We start from the raw sequence: 18,491 nt of genomic DNA, 5'->3' as shown, positions 1-18,491 counted from the left end.
TTTCTTTTCAATGCCATTAGAAGAATACTTTCTTTTACGTTCCTTTCTTTTTGGTCAGGCAGTCTCTGTCACCTACGCTGCCCATTTTTATGCTACAGCAAGGGTGGTCACAGAGGGAACTAGAATCTGGGAATCAGGTCAATTATAGACGATGGCTTGATGATAAGAGAAAGAAATTGAGAGAGAGAAAGACAATGAGGGAAAGAGAGGGAGTCTGCTGTTTTATAATAACCCATTAGAATACCACCGGGTCACCCTACAGACAGAGTGGAGCTTGACTTGGCTGCCTGGTTTTGCCCGGCCTGTTGTGACGCTCCTAACAAGAGCCGTTCTCACACAGCAGCCCCCCCCCCCCCCCCCCCCCCCCTCACCCCAGGAGCCACGTAAACTTTTTCTCACCAAGCTGCTTCACACGCATCTAAGCAACTGCAAATTCTCAGTCCCCCCCCCCGATCCCCCTCAATTTGGTGCTGCAGCATTGACGGTACATAAAAGAGCGACAAAGCTGCACAACTATTTCTTATTATCTTAATTAGAAAATCTGAACAGTCCCTTTCAACCCCTTCCATGCAGCAGCCCATGTCAAAGCAACAACCCTTGTTCAGTTTTCATCCCGGTGGACCTGAAACAACCCGTGCGCTCTCCCCTGCTGACGGCAGCCTTGGATTGGAGTTGGCTCTAGGCCACAATAGGACAAGTACTGACCCCTGACCTTTGCAGCGGCCCATTCTCTTCCATGGGTTAGGGGCTGCGGCAGATGTGGGTAAACGTCCAGTGAACTAGAGAATGGAGCACACTTGTTAAAAAGGGGTCCATTTTCTCCCTGTCTTTTGAGTAAGTAAACCTCAAGTGGAAGATGGTTCTAATTGGGAAAAGGTTAGAATGTGAGGTTCAAACAGCAGCAGACCAGCTGAAGCACACAATGGCTATCAGTAGTGGAGCAGGAGACTCAGTAGATGAAAAGGTGTTGGTTCAGGCATGGTCCTAATTGGGGCTATGTGTGATAGGTATCAAAAGAAGCTCCCGGAAACATCACTGCACACCAATTTAATTGGGATAGGTCTAAATATGAAGAAAATACTAAATTGACAAAAAAGGGTTAGGGTTATTTCTAGTATGAATAACTAGCTAGCAATTAATGTAAGACCATTTTACAAATATGTAAAATCTCTATGAACATTTAATTTATACCTTGTAGTCAGCGATTAAAAATGTATTTATAGAGTAGGCTAGGCCTAACCTATCACAGAGACATGAATGATTGCTGCAGTCTGCAGACATTCCAACTTATTGAGTATGACAGTTCATTATCACTTACAAAAACATCCTTAGAGAATAAGATAAACATAAGTTAAGCCACAGGTATTTTAAACCTGTTACCAAACGACTGATGATCCCATGACATCCCAGTGGGTTAGCCATAGTCTTCTCCTCTGTCTGCTACACCAGTTTCTCTCAGTCACTGACTGACCATTTTCTGTATATTGAATGCTTTTGATTCTTGGTGTATAGCCTATTTGAACAATAACCTGGGCATACCTGTATTTGATTTTATTGTTTGATCTATCAATAAAGCTTTTTTAACACCTATTTCTAATACCATTTTTTAAGCCTATGCATTTTCAAGAAGATGCATTTTTTTGGTTTTTACTGCGTAGATTATCTTTTTGGAAGTTTGGAAAGGGGGAAAATAGGGCATTCTGACAGACATGTCATTCCAAGGTAATTTTGATGCACGACCTATGCGCACAAAATAAGTCCTTTCACCGTTTCCATTGAAGATGTGTGATGTCCCTTTAACGATGGTAGGTGGCATACAACTTCAGACAACTTCAGACATAAACAACTTATCCTGCAGCCAGAGCACGCCAATCGGTAATTCAAACCTTGCTGCTTCGAATCAAATGTTTAGATATTAACTTTCAATGCTTTCCTGTGTAAGTGCATGTAGGCTACTCAGTCAATGGTTCTCATCAATACGCCATCAGCATAAAAAACTATTTGCAATTGCGACAACCCAGAAACTAATGTAATAAAATGTTGTTTTGAGAACTAAACAAAGTTAACAAAATGGCCTGCATACTTGCCCACAGTTATCATTTATCTGGAGGCAGTTGCCATCAAATTCATGTCTTCCTTTTGGATGAGACTCACAATGTGCATTATCCATAGGCAGTACTGAAGTGTAGGCCTTTGAAGCCTACATTGCCTACCTGGTCTGTATGTCATTCATCGGGATACAATGATGGGGACAGAGTCTCATGTTGTGAGGAAGTTTCATGAGGTTATCAATTTATTTAAAGGGCAACACTTCAATGACTTCGGCTTGTCATTTTCACATACAAGTAGAACAGCGTTTCCCAAACTCAGTCCTGGGGACCCCAAGTGGTGCACATTTTGGTTTTTGCCCTAGTACTACACAGCTGATTCAAATAATAAAAGCTTGATAATTAGTTGATTATTTGAGTCAGCTGTGTAGTGTTAGGACAAAAACCAAAACGTGCACCCCTTGGGGTCCCGAGGACCGAGTTTGGGAAATGCTCCAATAGAATAATGCCATTCAGGAATTCTGCTGACAGCAGATAATGAGTTTTGAGACTAATGGTCAAAGGCAGTGGCCTGTAAGACTTGGATAAGAGCAGAGACTATGTCTGGGAAAGGTAATAACCGGGCATTTAAATCACCCCAAATGGGACAGGCTCGTTTCGGCACTGTGGGGAGACCCTTTCTCCAGCCCTATAAACTCCACTCATCTCTTTGCTAAAAAATGTCAGGATGTCAAGCCGAGCATTCCCATTCCTGGGGTGTCAGCGGGGTTACAGCACCGGTGTGTCTCGAGTGTGAACCTCTTCTAATTTTTCCATGGCCAAAGAGTCATAAATGTCTTGTTCCTATTGTGTGGGAACTCATCGTGGACATTGTCTCTGAGGCTCTGCTCACCAGTAGCCAATAAGAGGAACATGGTCTCCTATCGAGCTGCAGTCTAGCATTCCTGGCATTTCCAGTCGGCTTTCTGGCATAAGGTCAGCAGAGACACGGTCAAGCCGTGGAACGTGGTTTTGGTCCTTCTCCCTAGTATGTAGACTGTTGTTGTCTCCTGGTTGGAATGTAATTGTCTCCCAAACATGTGGCCCCCCGGAGTGATGGTCAGGGCAGGACCCAAACAAACTCATTTGGATCTGTGTCTAGACAAAGTCAGAGTTGTTAAATAATTCTGACAGAAGTATATTATTATTATTCACTTCTGTATCTGAGGAAATTGATGATCGGTTTCTTGATTTCTCCACCTTTCTGTCTTAATCATGATACAGTAATAATAATAATATGCCATTTAGCAGACGCTTTTATCCAAAGCGACTTACAGTCATGCGTGCATAATTTTTTTTGTGTATGGGTGGTCCCGGGGATCAAACCCACTACCTTGGTGTTACAAGTGCCGTGCTCTACCAGCTGAGCTACAGAGTAATAATCTTTCGGCTGCTGTTTTGTAACATAAGTGTGTGAAGAACACTAACAATATATAGGCCTATCGCCATCTTCCTCAATCACATAAAACTGTCTTGACCGGCATAACAAATGTACTTTCCAACACGTCTCTGAATGCGTTAGCACTCTCCTTTTTTATATGGTGCTAGCTGCATGGTAGAGCACTGTGGTAAAAAGCTTTAAGATCTGCTGTCAAAGTCCCCCCTCCCCTTTTTCTTCACCATGTAATATCTTTCATCTCTGGGGTTCCTTCCTACCTCTGCTGCTTGAGCTCCGCACTAAATGTGTGGCGAGAGGGCGCGAGATCTCAGCCACTCAGCCGCTCTGGGGTCAGTGTTGTGTTACAGTGAATGACTTCAGTCCTGCAGGGCAGGAGACTGTGCTGACACACGGTCTAGCAGCCTCATAGCTAAGGCATCTCGTCCTAATCACCGCTCCAGCAGGAGTCCCTGCTTCATTATGAGCCCGGCACTACTTTCCCAGGAAGGTAACCAGGGGCATCCTGGCCTTTACCACAATATGCTGCTGGGGGGGAATGCAACCTTCCACAATGGTGTCATATTTCCTGGTTTTAATCAAAACGCTGAGAGATGGGATTCCGTTTTTTTCTTTATTGCATACTTAGGCCTAACTGTGTTTTATGTAGTTCTCTTTCTGTTTAGTTTTCATTCATAGTCAAAATGATTCAGTAGATTACTGTACTTATTTCATCACTACTTATAGGAATGTATTTGTTTTATTATTTTTGTTGTCTCGCGTTCTGCTTTCTGTTGACAAGTAAGTTGGCTGGGCAGGACTTTGACATGGGACATTGATTATGAGTGGAGAGATATAGTGTGTGTTAGTTTACGCTTTTTGGCTAGTCACTGAGTTCCTGCGCTGTGTGTGTGTAAGCTAGAGAGAGATAAAATAGCAGAGAGCAGGGCCCTCCTCTGGTGACTTTCTGCTGGGTTGTGATTTAGGCATTCTCAGGGCTTTCATTTTGTGTGGAATCTAATTAGATGTGGAGCCTTCGAACTGGGGGTCCTGCTGTGCTCTGTAGTGCTGTCCACCTGGAGTGCCATGTGATAAACTACCATTTGAGCATTGCTGACAAACACCCCTCCTAAATACATCTTCTCCACTCATACCTGGTAGACTCTGAGGTATTCCCCCTCATGTTCATCATTCAATGACTGTAAATCTGTAGATTTAAATCTGAAAATGTACTGGTAATCAATCTCCTTAATTTGAGCATATTGTTATATTTAGCTATTAGCCTAACTTACAAGTATAGGTGAGTCATAAAAGTACCCATTTGCTTTTGCTGACAAATTATTAGGGGAAAGTTGGGGGAGGAACCTCAATTCTTACTTGCTGTCATAAAGTAAGGCAGTAAAGGGAAAAGGCATGCCAAAACACAGTGGAAACAACCAGAGAACAATGCAGTTTAACAGTCCTGATTTAGTCTCGTTAATCAAATCAAATTGTATTTGTCACATGTGTCGAATACAACAGGTGTAGCGTAGACCTTACAGTGAAATGCTTACTTACAAGCCCTTAACCAACAATGCAGTTTGAAGAAAAATAAGTATTAAGAAAGTATTTACTAAAATAAACTGAAGTAAAAAATAATATTAAAGAGCAACAATAAAATAACAGTAACGTGGCTATATACAGGGGGTACCGGTACAGAGTCAATGTGCGGGGGTACAGGTTAGTCGAGAGATCATTAGCTTTATAGTAAAGAGGGAGCGTGACTTCCCAATCACCATCCAGATCTTTTCAAACAGTTGGGGGATTGATGTGGAGCTGACTAAATGCTACTGTTATCCTTGTGCTCTCTGTCAGAGGCCAGAGGTGTGGCCAATGCTGAATATTATAACATTTGTATAACATTTGAAATTAATAATATAACATTTGAACATTACCTGAGGCAGTGAGCCAGACCCAAATCAACCCCTACCCCCATCCCTATGTACCTGTGGGGAGGATTGGATAGGTAAACAATATCCAATCGCTCCATCTTGCCCTCTGATAGGCATAGTGGAATGTTCACCTATATTGCTTAGCCTGCTATCAAATCCTCTCAAATCCACAGAGGTGTGGTGTTTGATGGATCAGCTGGTCACCTGCGGTGTAGAGATAGGTTAGCTGTAGCCAGGTTAGCCTCATGGCAGGGGGTGGTGGTGGCCGTCTGCGGTACACTGCTGAGGTGCAGCAGAGGGAGTTCACAGGAGCCTTTTGAACAGCAGGCTGCAGGTGGAATGTGCTTAACGGACTCCGATTTTTCACTTTTCCATGTATACCAAACAAAAACCATTGATTTCAAAGTTTAACAAACCATAGAACTCAATGCACAAGGACTACTTGTAACAATTTCCAGTGAACATTTTACAAAAACACATTTAACAGGAAGTACTGTGCAGATACAAAGTTTGGTTACAGAATAAAACTGAGGGAGATTTTACTGTAATTCTGTTACCAAACTTACCATCTGCACAGTTTTTCCAGTAAATGTTATTTTTTGATTTACTGTGGAAATTGTTCAAAGTCGTCATTGTGCATAGAGTTGTATGGTTTGTTAAACTTTGAAATCAATGGTTTTTGTTTGGCATAAAGTAAAAATTCCGTTACAGTGGAATTGCCCATCTTCAGTGGTGTCATTATATCATATTGTGCTATTTAATTAAGTTAACCTTCACTTTACTGCAGTTAGCCATCTCTTTTACAAAGTTGACCTTTTCTTAAGTCAGCCATTGTAGATTTACCATTCAGCTATGGTAGATTTGGCTTGCCCCTGGGTGTTGTTAGCTTGTGTATTGACATGGTATTGTCTTGTGAAGCCCCACAGACGCTCTCACCTGAGGCTGTGCCATGCTATGACATTGAGCCTGGGGGCACCGGCTGCCTGGGGGGCATGGCTACTATGTTTACTAACTGAATAAACCATTATGTTCTCCCTGCTGTTACTTTCAACACATCTGTCATTAGGTTGCAAACACTGTGCCAGAGGGCACCTGTCAGGTTTAAAGGGACAGTTCAGAGGTTTAAAAGGGAGTTTTAGCTTAAAGTGAACTATCCCCTTTTCAAGAACCTAAATACGTAAACTACTTTTGAAAATATGAGTAATAGAAGTGATGTGCTGTCAGTAGCCTAATTGTTGAGGTTCCTGGTTATATGCGTATTAGCCTAGGTTAGGATTTCACAGTGTACTTTAGATAGTAGCGGCCTTAGTCAAAACATACTCTTGTTGATATGAGATGAAGAATCCAGAAAATAATACCTAGCCCCTACCCCCTAAAACACTTTGGTAATAGCTCCATCTTGCCCTCTGACAGGCTGGGTGGAGTTATCGCCATGTTGCTTGTACCTGTCCAATCCTATCAGATCTCCATAAGTCTCTAGGGTCCATGGGTTGTTTCTGGACATGGCCAAGGAAACAGGGACATGGGGAATCAAGAATATACTTTTGAGATTCACCCAGGGAGTCAGAGCACGGATAGAACACAGCAAACACAAAATACATAGTAAACAACCACCAACAGGGATAATGTTTGTCAAAATGATGGAGAGGTAGAGTGTATAGCCGAACAGCCGAATAACCATTCCTAAGCTGCCAAAACAGGCAAAGCTTCAATACAGGACTAAGATTTAATTCTATTACACCGGCTCTGACGCTCGTCGGATGTGGCAGGGCTTGCAAACTATTACGGACCACAAAGGGAAGGCCAGCCACGAGCTGCCCAGTGACACGAGCCTACCAGATGAGCTAAATGACTTCAAACGCGCTTCGAGACAAGCAACACTGAAGCATACATGAGAGCACCAGCTGTTCTGGAAGACAGTGTGATCACGCTCGCCGTAGCCGATGTGAGTAAGACCTTTAAACAGGTCAACATTCACAAGGCTGCAGGGCCAGACACATTACCAGGATGTATACTCAGAGCATGCACTGACCAACTGGCAAATGTCTTCACTGACATTTTCAACCTGTCCCTGACCGAGTCTGTAATACCTACATGTTTCAAGCAGACCACCATAGTCCCTGTGCCCAAGAACACCAAGGTAACCTGCCTAAATGACTACCGACGCGTAGCACTCATGTCTGTAGCAATGAAGTGCTTTGAAAGGCTGGTCATGGCTCACATCAACACCATCACCCCAGAAACCCTAGACTCACTACAATTCGCATACCGCCCCAACAGATCCACAGATGACGCAATCTCTATTTTTCCTACCTGGACAAAAGGAACACCTATATTTGAATGCTGTTCATTGACTACAGCTCAGCGTTCAACACAATAGTGCCCTCAAAGCTCATCACTAAGCTAAGGACTCTAAGCTAAACACCTCCCTCTTCAACTGGATCCTGGACTTCCTGATGGGCCGCCCCCAGGTGGTAAGGGTAGGCAACACATCTGCTACGCTGATCCTCAACACGGCGGACCCTCAGGGGTGCGTGCTTAGTCCCCTCCTGTACTCCCTGTTCACCCACGACTGCGTGGCCATGCACGACTCCAACACCATCATTAAGTATGCCGACAACGATGAGACAGCCTATAGGGAGGAGGTCATAGACCTGGCAGTGTGGTGCCAGGACAACAACCTCTCCCTCAACGTGATCAATACAATGGAGATGATCGTGGACTACAGGAAAACTAGGGCCGAGCATGCCCCCATTCTTACCGACGGGACTGTAGTGGAGCAGGTCGAGAGCTTCAAGTTCCTTAGTGTCCACATCACCAACAAACTATCATGGTCCAAACACACCCAGCCAGTCGTGAAGAGGGCACAACAAAGCCTTTTCCCCATCAGGAGACTGAAAATATTTGGCATGGGTCCTCAGATCCTCAAAAAGTTATACAGCTGCACCATCAAGAGACTCCAGACTGGTTGCATCACCGCCTGGAATGGCAACTTCTCGGCATCCGACCGCAAGGCGCTACAGAGGGTAGTGCGTACGGCCCAGTACATCACTGGGGCCAAGCTTCCTGCCATCCAGGACCTCTATACCAGGCGGTGTCAGAGGAAGGCCCTAAAAATTGCCAAAGACTCCAGCCACCCTAGTCTTAGACTGTTCAATCTGCTACCGCACGGCAAGCGGTACCGGAGCGCCAAGTCTAGGTCCAAAAGGCTTCTACCCCCAAGCCATAAGACTCCTGAACAGCTAATCAAATTACTACCCGGACTACTTGCATTGATCCCCGCTTGTTTTACACTGCTGCTACTCGCTGTTTATTATCTATGCATAGACACTTTACCCCTACGTACAGGTACACAAATTATTAATTAATTAGCCATTTAGCAGACGCTTTTATCCAAAGCGACTTACAGTCATGCATGCATACATTTATTTTGGTGTATGGGTGGTCCCGGGGATCGAACCCACTACCTTGGCGTTACAAGCGCGTGCTCGACCAGCTGAGCTACAGAGGACCACAATTACCTCAATTACCTCGACTAACCTGTACCTCCGCACATTGACTCAGTACCGGTACCCCCTGTATATACAGTGCATTCGGGAAAGTATTCAGACCCCTTGACTTTTCCACGTTTTGTTACGTTACAGCCTTATTCTAAAATCGATTAAATCATTTTTTCCCCCCATCAATCTACACCCAATACTCCCTAATGACAAAGCAAAAACAGATGTAGAAATTTGTGCACATTTATTTTAAACAAATAACTGAAATATCACATTTACATAAGAATTCAATACTTTGTTGAAGCACCTTTGGCAGCAATTACAGCCTTGAGTCTTCTTGGGTCGGGTTGAAGTCTGGGCTCTGGCTGTGCCCCTCAAGGACATTCAGAGACTCCTGCATTGTCTTGGCTCTGTGCTTAGGGTTGTTGTCCTGTTGGAAGGTGAACCGTCGCCCCAGTCTGAGGTCCTGAGAGCTCTGGAGCAGGTTTTCATCAAGGATCTCTCTGTACTTTGCTCCGTTCATCTTTCCCTCAATCCTGACTAGTCTCCCAGTCCCTGCCGCTAAAAAACATCCCCACAGCATGATGCTGCCACCAGCATGCTTCACAGTAGAGATGGTGCCAGGTTTCGTCCAGACGTGACGCTTGGCATTCAGTTTAAAGAGTTAAATCTTGGTTTCATCAGACCAGAGAATCTTGTTTCTCATGGTCTGAGAGTGCTTTAGGTGCCTTTTGGCAAACTCCAAGCAGGCTGTCATGTGCCTTTTACTAAGGAGTGGCTTCCATCTGGCCACTCTACCATAAAGGCCTGATTGGTGGAGTGCTCCAGAGATGTTGTCCTTCTGGAAGGTTCTCCCATCTCCACAGAGGAACTCTGGAGCACTGTCAGAGTGACCATCGGGTTCTTGGTCACATCACTGACCAAGGCCCTTCTCCCCCAATTGCTCAGTTTGGCCGGGCGGCCAGCTCTAGGAAGAGTCTTGGTGGTTCCAAACTTCTTCCATTTAAGAATGATGGAGGCCACTGTGTTCTTGGGGGACCTTCAATGCTGCAGAAATGTTTTGGTACCCTTCCCCAGATCTGTGCCTCGACACAATCCTGTGTCATAGCTCTACGAACAATTCCTTTGAACTCATGACTTGGTTTTTGCTCTGACATGCACTGTCAACTGTGGGACCTTATATAGACAGGTGTGTGCCTTTCCAAATCATGTCCAATCAATTGAATTTACCACAGGTGGACTCCAATCAAGTTGTAGAAACATCTCAAGGATAATCAATGGAAACAGGATGCACCAGAGCTCAGTTTCGAGTATCAATTTCGGTTCTGATTACTTATGTAAATAAGGTATTTCAGTTTTTAGTTTTTAATGAATTTGCAGAAATTTCTAAAAACCTGCTTTTGCTTTGTCATTATGGGGTATTGTGTGTAGATTGATGAGGAATTTGTTTTATTTAATCCATTTTAGAATAAGGCTGTAACGTAACAAAATGTGGAAAAAGTCAAGGGGACTGAATACTTTCCAAATGCACTGTATAGCCTAGATATTGTTATTTTATTGTGTTACTTTTTTAAACTTTCGTTTATTTAGTAAATATTTTCTTAACTCTTCTTTTTCTTAACTGCATTGTTGGTTAAGGGCTGGTAAGTAATCATTTCTAACTGTAAGTCGCTCTGGATAAGAGCGTCTGCTAAATGACTAAAATGTAAATGTAAATGTAAATTTCTCGTTAAGGTCTACACCTGTTGTATTCGGCGCATGTGACAAATACAAAATGTGATTTTGATTGATTTGAAAACATGAAAAACCCTACCATTTTCACCAGCAGTTTATGCAAAGGATATCACTAACAGCAACAGTAAAAAAAAAAACATGTAGCTAATTCATGCTAAGATGTCCTGCATTTCCTCAAAAAAGTTTGTGTTTGAAGTGGGTGAATGGAAGCTCCAGGTGGAGTCAGAAGACGGGGACAGAGTAGGGTGGCTTGTTTTGGTTGTAGGGACAATTAAAGTGATTGGGCTGCAGTTGGCTGAAGGCTGGAGGGGGCTCTTTTTCCACAGGCTGTGTGCTGGCCTGGGTTGGGGTGAGCTGTAATGTTAGCCCAGCCAGCCAGCCCCAGCCAGGCAGCGTGTCACACCGCTGTTCATAGACCACAGATCATGGGCCCGGGCCCTCCGCTGGCCCCTGGCCAGCCTCCAGGTGGCCCCTGCTAATGAGCCCGAATTGTAGCTTCGCCACGGGCCTCCCCGGCCTGGGAGGGGACCCACAGGTGGCCCGGAGGGAGCCCGACGGCCGGGTAGACACAGGGTCAGCCGCAGGCAGGGGGCTGGAGATGGGAGAGGGAGGATGAGAGGAACGCATGCCGATCTTAGGGAGAGAAGGATGGCTGTGGCGGCTCTTATTGAGGATCACACATTTGAGTATAAACTTTGGTAGGAGTGTGTGTGTGTATGGGAAAGAGAAGCTGGGGGGAGGAGGTGTTGCTTTGGTCTCTTCAGAGGGGAAAGGTTTCACTGACACTTTGTTTTAATTACAAGATGAAAAATAATACAATTTTGGGTTTGTGGCCTCCTATTACTTTTATAGTGACTATACAGTATAGCCTACTTATTTGCTTCCCAGCTAACAACAAATGTTCCAACAACCTTAGAGAAAGTTCCCATAAGAGTCTCATTAGGTCATTAAATAATGTTTTCATAGGAATGTACCCATGATGTGCAAGGAATGTTTCCAAGAGACCATCCCCTTAATGTCAAATAGATCTTACCCAGAACGTGCTGACCACGTTCTCAGAATTTAAGATATAAATGTTCTAGGCACGTTTTATTGGAACGCTGCAAGAACATTCATGTCCAGAGGGTTAGGAGAATATTCCTTCAACGTCCCACCAAACATACACAGAACATGGTTACCATGTTCTCAGAATATAAGATATTAATGTTCTAGACTTGTTTCATGGGAACGTACAGGAACATTTCTGTGTGTCAGTTGTCAGGACATTGCCTTATGGTCCCAAAAAAAGCATGCTAGCTGATACCCAAAGACTACCAGTCATTGCGCTAACACTAGTTAGCATTGGCTCGCGAAACTACCTCTAACTTCCTTCATACTGGACACATAGAAATGGTATCCGCAAGTTCATCTGACACTGGGGAAGTAGATAAAGGGCCTCATTGCCAAAATCCCAAAGTATCCCTTTAAAGTAATTATTTGGCAACAGTTACAACACACCTATCTTATCTAATTAAAATGAGTTTGTCAATGATACGTTTGTTATAAATGTTATATGTGGTGTAGATTTAAAGAAGACGAGAGTTCTCTGAGATGTTCAGCTATATAAAACGAATAAATACTGATAATTTGTGAGGTAGGGGAAATGTGGTCATAATTTGTGCTCAAGGTGAAATCCTACAGATTCCCATCTTTCAATGAGAAACTAATTTTAATGAGATCAGATGTGTGTTGTAATTTATGCCAAATAATGACATTAACATATTTTGCTAAAGATGTGAGAGAAGGTTGACTGCCCTAGCAGGTCTTGAACCCATGCCACCAGCACCAATGACAAACGCCCTAACCGCTGTCCCAATATAGGATATCTCTAGGACATGCTTATTGGGACAATATAGTTAGGCCCTAGCCTGTCCAGAAAAAACCCAACCCCCTCCTCCTTAGGCACTTGTGTAGATCTGAAACAGCTTGATAGGTGTTAAGGCTGTTAGCAATTAGGTGAATGCACTTAAGTAAATCTCAGCTCTGTTAAAAGTACACTCAAGAAAAACGTTCATTGATCATAGTGATTCAGGAGTATCATTAAAACAGGTTAACATGCCCAACCAACATTAGACAACTATACTGAAAGCCCATAAATTGCTGAAATAAGTAGGCCTAAATCAAATCAGTGATGAGAATAGTTAGATTAACCAATACATGACACAGACATGGTGGTGTCGCAGGAAGATCGGAGTATTGTGAACCAAGAGGTTGTGAGTTTAAATCCCAGGTGAGGACATGTTGAATAATAATTACTGTATAAATGAACATGAACAATGTAGTCATGTACGTCAAAGTGTGTCATATTTGAGTTGATAACACTGTATGTTAACTGTTTGACGTGCATGCGGATGTGGTCCCTGCAGCGTACGCTCAAACCGGTGTGATTGGAGTACTTCTTTAGAATGTCTAGTTAAAATTGGCGCAACAGTCAGTGTTTGAGCTGGCCATATTTTTTTGTTCACCTAAACATTTTGCACAACTTTATGTCCTCAATGTGAGCAATTTATTTTTGGATGAAATGTTCAGACATTCACAGAAGTACCAACAGCATAACACAATTCTCGTCCAAATCGAAAAATGTGGGATACATTGTCCTAGCGCTAACTGAGGAAAGAATGAGCTAACACAAGCGGTCTATTTAGCTAACTCTCGGGTGACAGAAACCATAATATGAATTAGCTAATAGCAATTATTATTTACAATTCATCACATCACGGGTGAGCTCACCATTGATTGAAATAATTGAGTAAAACACTTTCTAAAAGTTGAAAGTAATCCAATGGTGGGTAGAGTTTGTGCGCCCGACAACCAAAGATAAGAAGAGGTGAAAATATGAGTTGGGTCTGTTTGCAGTATGCATGTTGAAGGGGGTGTGTCGTCTACCATCATTCATTTCCCATCATTACCTTCCGGAAGTTTACTCGAAAGACGAGGGAACCATCCCTTCACCTCGTTTTGTTATAACATCTTTGGTCTGACAGACGTTTACGTGACATCCAGAATACATTGTGTGATGTCAACAAACATGGCTCCACACATACAGTGACTCCAGAAAGTATTCACACCCCTTGACTTTTTCCACATTTTGTTGTTAGCTCCTGAATTTAAAATTGATTAAATTGAGATTATTTGTCACTGGCCTACACACAATAACGTCAAAGTGTAATTGTTTTTCATAATTAATACAAATGAAAAGCTGAAATGTCTTAAGTCAATAAGTATTCAACCCCTTTGTCATGTCAAGCCTAAATAAGTTCAGGATTAAACATTTCCTTAACAGGTCACATAATAAGTTGCATGGACTCTGTGCAGTAAGTGTTTAACATGATTTTTGAATTACAACCTCATCTCTTTACTCCACACATACAATTGTCTGTAAGGTTTAGCAGTGAATTTCAAACAGATTCAACCACAAAGACCAAGGAGGTTTTCCAATGCCTCGCAAAGACAGGCACCATTTGGTAGATGGGTAAAAATAAAAAAGGCAGACACTGAATATCCCTTTGATCATGGTGAAGTTATTAATTACACTTTGGACGGTGTATCAATCAGTGGTGTAAAGTACTTAAGTAAAAATACTTTAAAGTACTACTTAAGTAGTTTTTTGGGTTATCTGTACTTTACTTTACTATTTATATTATTGCCAACTTTCACTTTTACTTCACTACATTCCTAAAGAAATTAATGTATTTTTTACCCCCTACATTTTCCTTGACACCAAGAAGTACTCGTTACATTTTGACAGGAAAATGGTCCAATTCACGCACTTATCAAGAGAACATCCCTGGTCATCCTACTGCCTCTGATCTGGCTGACTCACTAAACACACATGCTTTGTTTGTAAATTATGTCTGAGTGTTGGAGTGTGCTGTCTGGTTTGCTTAATATAAGGAATTTAAAATTATTTATACTTTTACTTTTGATACTTAAGTATATTTTAGAAATTACATTTACTTTTGATACTTAAGTATATTTAAAACCAAATACTTTTAGACTTTTACGCAAGTAGTATTTTACTGGGTGACTTTCGCTTTTACTTGAGTCATTTTCTATTAAGGTATCTTTACTTTTACTAAAGTATGACAATTGCATACTTTTTCCACCACTGGTGTCAATACACCCAGTCACTACAAAGGCGTCCTTCCTAACTCAGTTGCCGGAGAGGAAGGAAACCGCTCAGGGATTTCACCATGAGACCAATCAGTAGCGGTGCTTGGGTAAAATCACCGGGAAAGCCAGGGGGAAAAAGCCATATTGTAACCTGTGTTGTGATAATTGTGTTGTTTGCTCTATAACCTGTTAGTTCATATGCCTTGACACCGTGATATAGATGCCTAAGGTCAAGAAAACCTGTGATAGGAGAAAACTGAGGATGGATCAATAACATTGCAGTTACTCCACAATACAAACCTAATTGACAGTGTGAAAAGAAGGAAACCTGTACAAAATATTCCAAAACATGCATCGTGTTTGAAACAAGGCACTAAAGTAATACTGCAAAGAATCTCCTGAATACAAAGTGTTATGTTTGGGCAAATCCATTGCAACACATTACTGAGTACCACTATCCATATTTTCAAGCGTAGTCATGGCTACATCATGTTATGGGTATGCTTGTAATTAACAGAATGGTGGCCTCCCGAGTGGTGCAGTGGTTTCTAATAACATTTGAGATGTACAAACTATGGCATAAGGGGACGACAAGTGGATAAGAGGCAATCCGTAATTTTGATTAAGACATTAATGAGCGAGCTAGGACGGATGTAGTCAATATAACTATTTGTTTAGCACTTTTGAAATGTACAGGAAGATGCAGAGGGGGGAGGTGGTGTTCAAGGAGAACGGTCAACAGCTGTCAGTAAAGTGGCAGGACAAACGAGACGTCCATGTCCTCTCCACTGTCCATACAGCAACCATGTCAGCCACAGGGAAGTTGGACCACCTGACGGGAGAGAGAAAGATCAAACCAGAATGTGTGGTTGACTATAACTTCAAAATGGGGGCAGTGGATAAGACAGACATGATAAACAGCTTTGTGGAATGCGCACGGAAAACTACCAAGTGGTATAAGAATATGTTTTTCCATCTGATCAACACTGCTGTTCTCAATGGCCACATAGTTCATCCCCAAGCTAACAGGTTACTGAACACGTTTTTTTATGTAATTGGACATACAGTTCACATACAAATCACATGCAGTTCCATTATGCATTAATATTGACAATATCTCACCCACTGTCCCACTCCCTCATCCTCTCCACTCCCTCTCCCCATAGGTGAGGTGATTACCTTCCATGAGAGATCTGCTGGAGGAGCACCACAACCCTTGGCGTCCATCCACTGGGGGCCGTCCTGCTGCAGACATCTCACTGCACAGCATTTTCCCTCTGAAGTCCATCAAACTGCTGCTCAAGGCGGTCGCACACGAAGGCACTGCAAAGTCTGCCTGTCCAGTACCAGGAAAAGGAAGCAGAGAAGATGACAAAGTACATGTGTTTAGCTTGTGACACACCCGTTTGTTGTGCCATGCTTTGGGGAGTACCATATGCTCAAACAGTATTGAGCACTTCTGCAGCAATGGGCTCTATGCACGCATCACTTCCGCATTGGCGTAAGGATGCTTGGGCATTTCCGGTTACCGGAAAAAAACATTAGACAGTGACAGTAGACCGTTATGATGGCAGAGATGAAGTTTACAAGGTGTTTGCTGGAGTTGCCTAAAGTATCTGTTAATGATATACGGAGGGTCGTCCGGACATCCAGTACGACTCCACGTAGCAAACTGGATAAAGGCTTCAAATTTTACGTTTCTTCTTTTCTTTGCGACTTTGAAGGTAATATGCTAACGCTAGCTAGCCTGAGCTAGAACATTTACATTTACGTCATTTAGCAGACGCTCTTATCCAGAGCGACTTACAAATTGGTGCATTCACCTTATAGCCAGTGGGATAACCACTTTACAATGTTTTTTTTTTTTTTTTAATTGGGGGGGGGGTGGGGTAGAAGGATTACTTTATCCTATCCCAGGTATTCCTTAAAGAGGTGGGGTTTCAAATGTCTCCGGAAGGTGGTCAGTGACTCCGCTGTCCTAGCGTCGTGAGGGAGCTTGTTCCACCATTGGGGTGCCAGAGCAGCGAACAGTTTTGACTGGTATGAGCGGGAACTGTGCTTCCGCAGAGGTAGGGGAGCCAGCAGGCCAGAGGTGGATGAACGCAATGCCCTCGTTTGGGTGTAGGGACTGATCAGAGCCTGAAGGTACAGAGGTGCTGTTCCCCTCACAGCTCCGTAGGCAAGCACCATGGTCTTGTAGCAGATGCGAGCTTCAACTGGAAGCCAGTGGAGTGTGCAGAGGAGCGGGGTGACGTGAGAGAACTTGCTTTGGTGTTTTAATACATGACTCCGTCCTGCTTCAGGTTAATCATGCTTTAAATAAAGTTTAATCATGTGTATATACCTCTCACTTCATGTGTTTGTACTTTTATGAAAGTATCAGGTAAAAACAGGGCTACAAATGAGATCTCCATTATAGCTTAGTGGTTAAGAGCATTGTGCCAGCAACCGAAAGGTTGCTGGTTCTAATCCCTGAGCCAACTAGGTGAAAATCTTTGATTGCCATTGCTAAGAGAATACTTTAGTGGTTTTCACGATAGCTGAACAGTGGTAGCCTAATACAGACCAGGGTAGCTGAGTGGGAATTGCCATGCTTTGTTGTTGGGTCTGTTGTAAACAAATTGGAGTTTGGTTTGAAATGTAAACTATAATGAGATTACTACTTTTTCCTGACTTGATGACTGCAATGACAGTAACATATTCCACTCAGCTATTCTTGCTGATGTTCTACTGAAAACTGTCCTGTCATCTTTACTTCTTTCTTTATAAACATGTGGCCCAACTTCCTTGCTTTTGTACTTGATGTTTCTACTTTTCAAGAGGAATTAGGAGCAAAACCTTCATTCTACTGTTGTTATTGGTACTATGCTACAATGTTGCACCACTCACCTACTGCTCTGCCAATACTGTTTGAAGATAGGTAAATGGCACAAGACAATAGGTAAGTGGTGGGAGACAGTATAACCAAGTGGTGCAAGACAGTAGGAAAGTGATGCAGAAAGCACAAAAGTGACACGAGACAGTAGATAAGTTGCTTACACCAGTAAAAAGTAGAAAGAACAAGTTTTGCTCCTACTCCTGCTGCTGTAGCCCTCGTCTTTCAAAACCCATTAAATTATGCTTCTGTGTATTTCAGATGACATTGCGTGATTCACAGCCAGTTGTGCTTGTTAAAAGCTACTGTTCCTGTGTGGCTGGGTGTGGGATATGCAATCATTTGGTTGCATTACTATATCAGACTGCCCATTACTCTGAATGTGGCATGTCTGTCGTCCCTCCTGTACTTTCGTGCACTGAAACAGAGCAGAAGTGGCATAAACCATGAACAATGGGTTTGTATCATTTCAATACCAGACAGTTGTGTCACATGCATACTAGCATGTTAGCATCCTTATTGACAGTTATACAACATCTTAGAACATTTGGCACTAAGGTCAGAAACTGGATCACCCACACGTCAGTCCTTTTGCTTACTGCTCTTCTCAGTATTTTAAAATGCAATTAATGCGCTAGTAGATAGCCTAGATCTAGATAGTTTTAGATAGATACTTTACTCATCCCGAGGGAAATTCAAGGTTTCCAGTAGCTTACAACAACACACATCACACATGCAACATTTAAACAGATAATAATACTAGTCATTGTTGACAGCTCAAATACAGTGGGGAGAACAAGTATTTGATACACTACCGATTTTGCAGGTTTTCCTACT

Source organism: Coregonus lavaretus (assembly GCF_964263955.1).
Source record: "Coregonus lavaretus genome assembly, chromosome: 20".
Lineage (NCBI taxonomy): Eukaryota > Metazoa > Chordata > Actinopteri > Salmoniformes > Salmonidae > Coregonus > Coregonus lavaretus.
Note: the sequence above shows the minus strand (reverse complement) of the source record.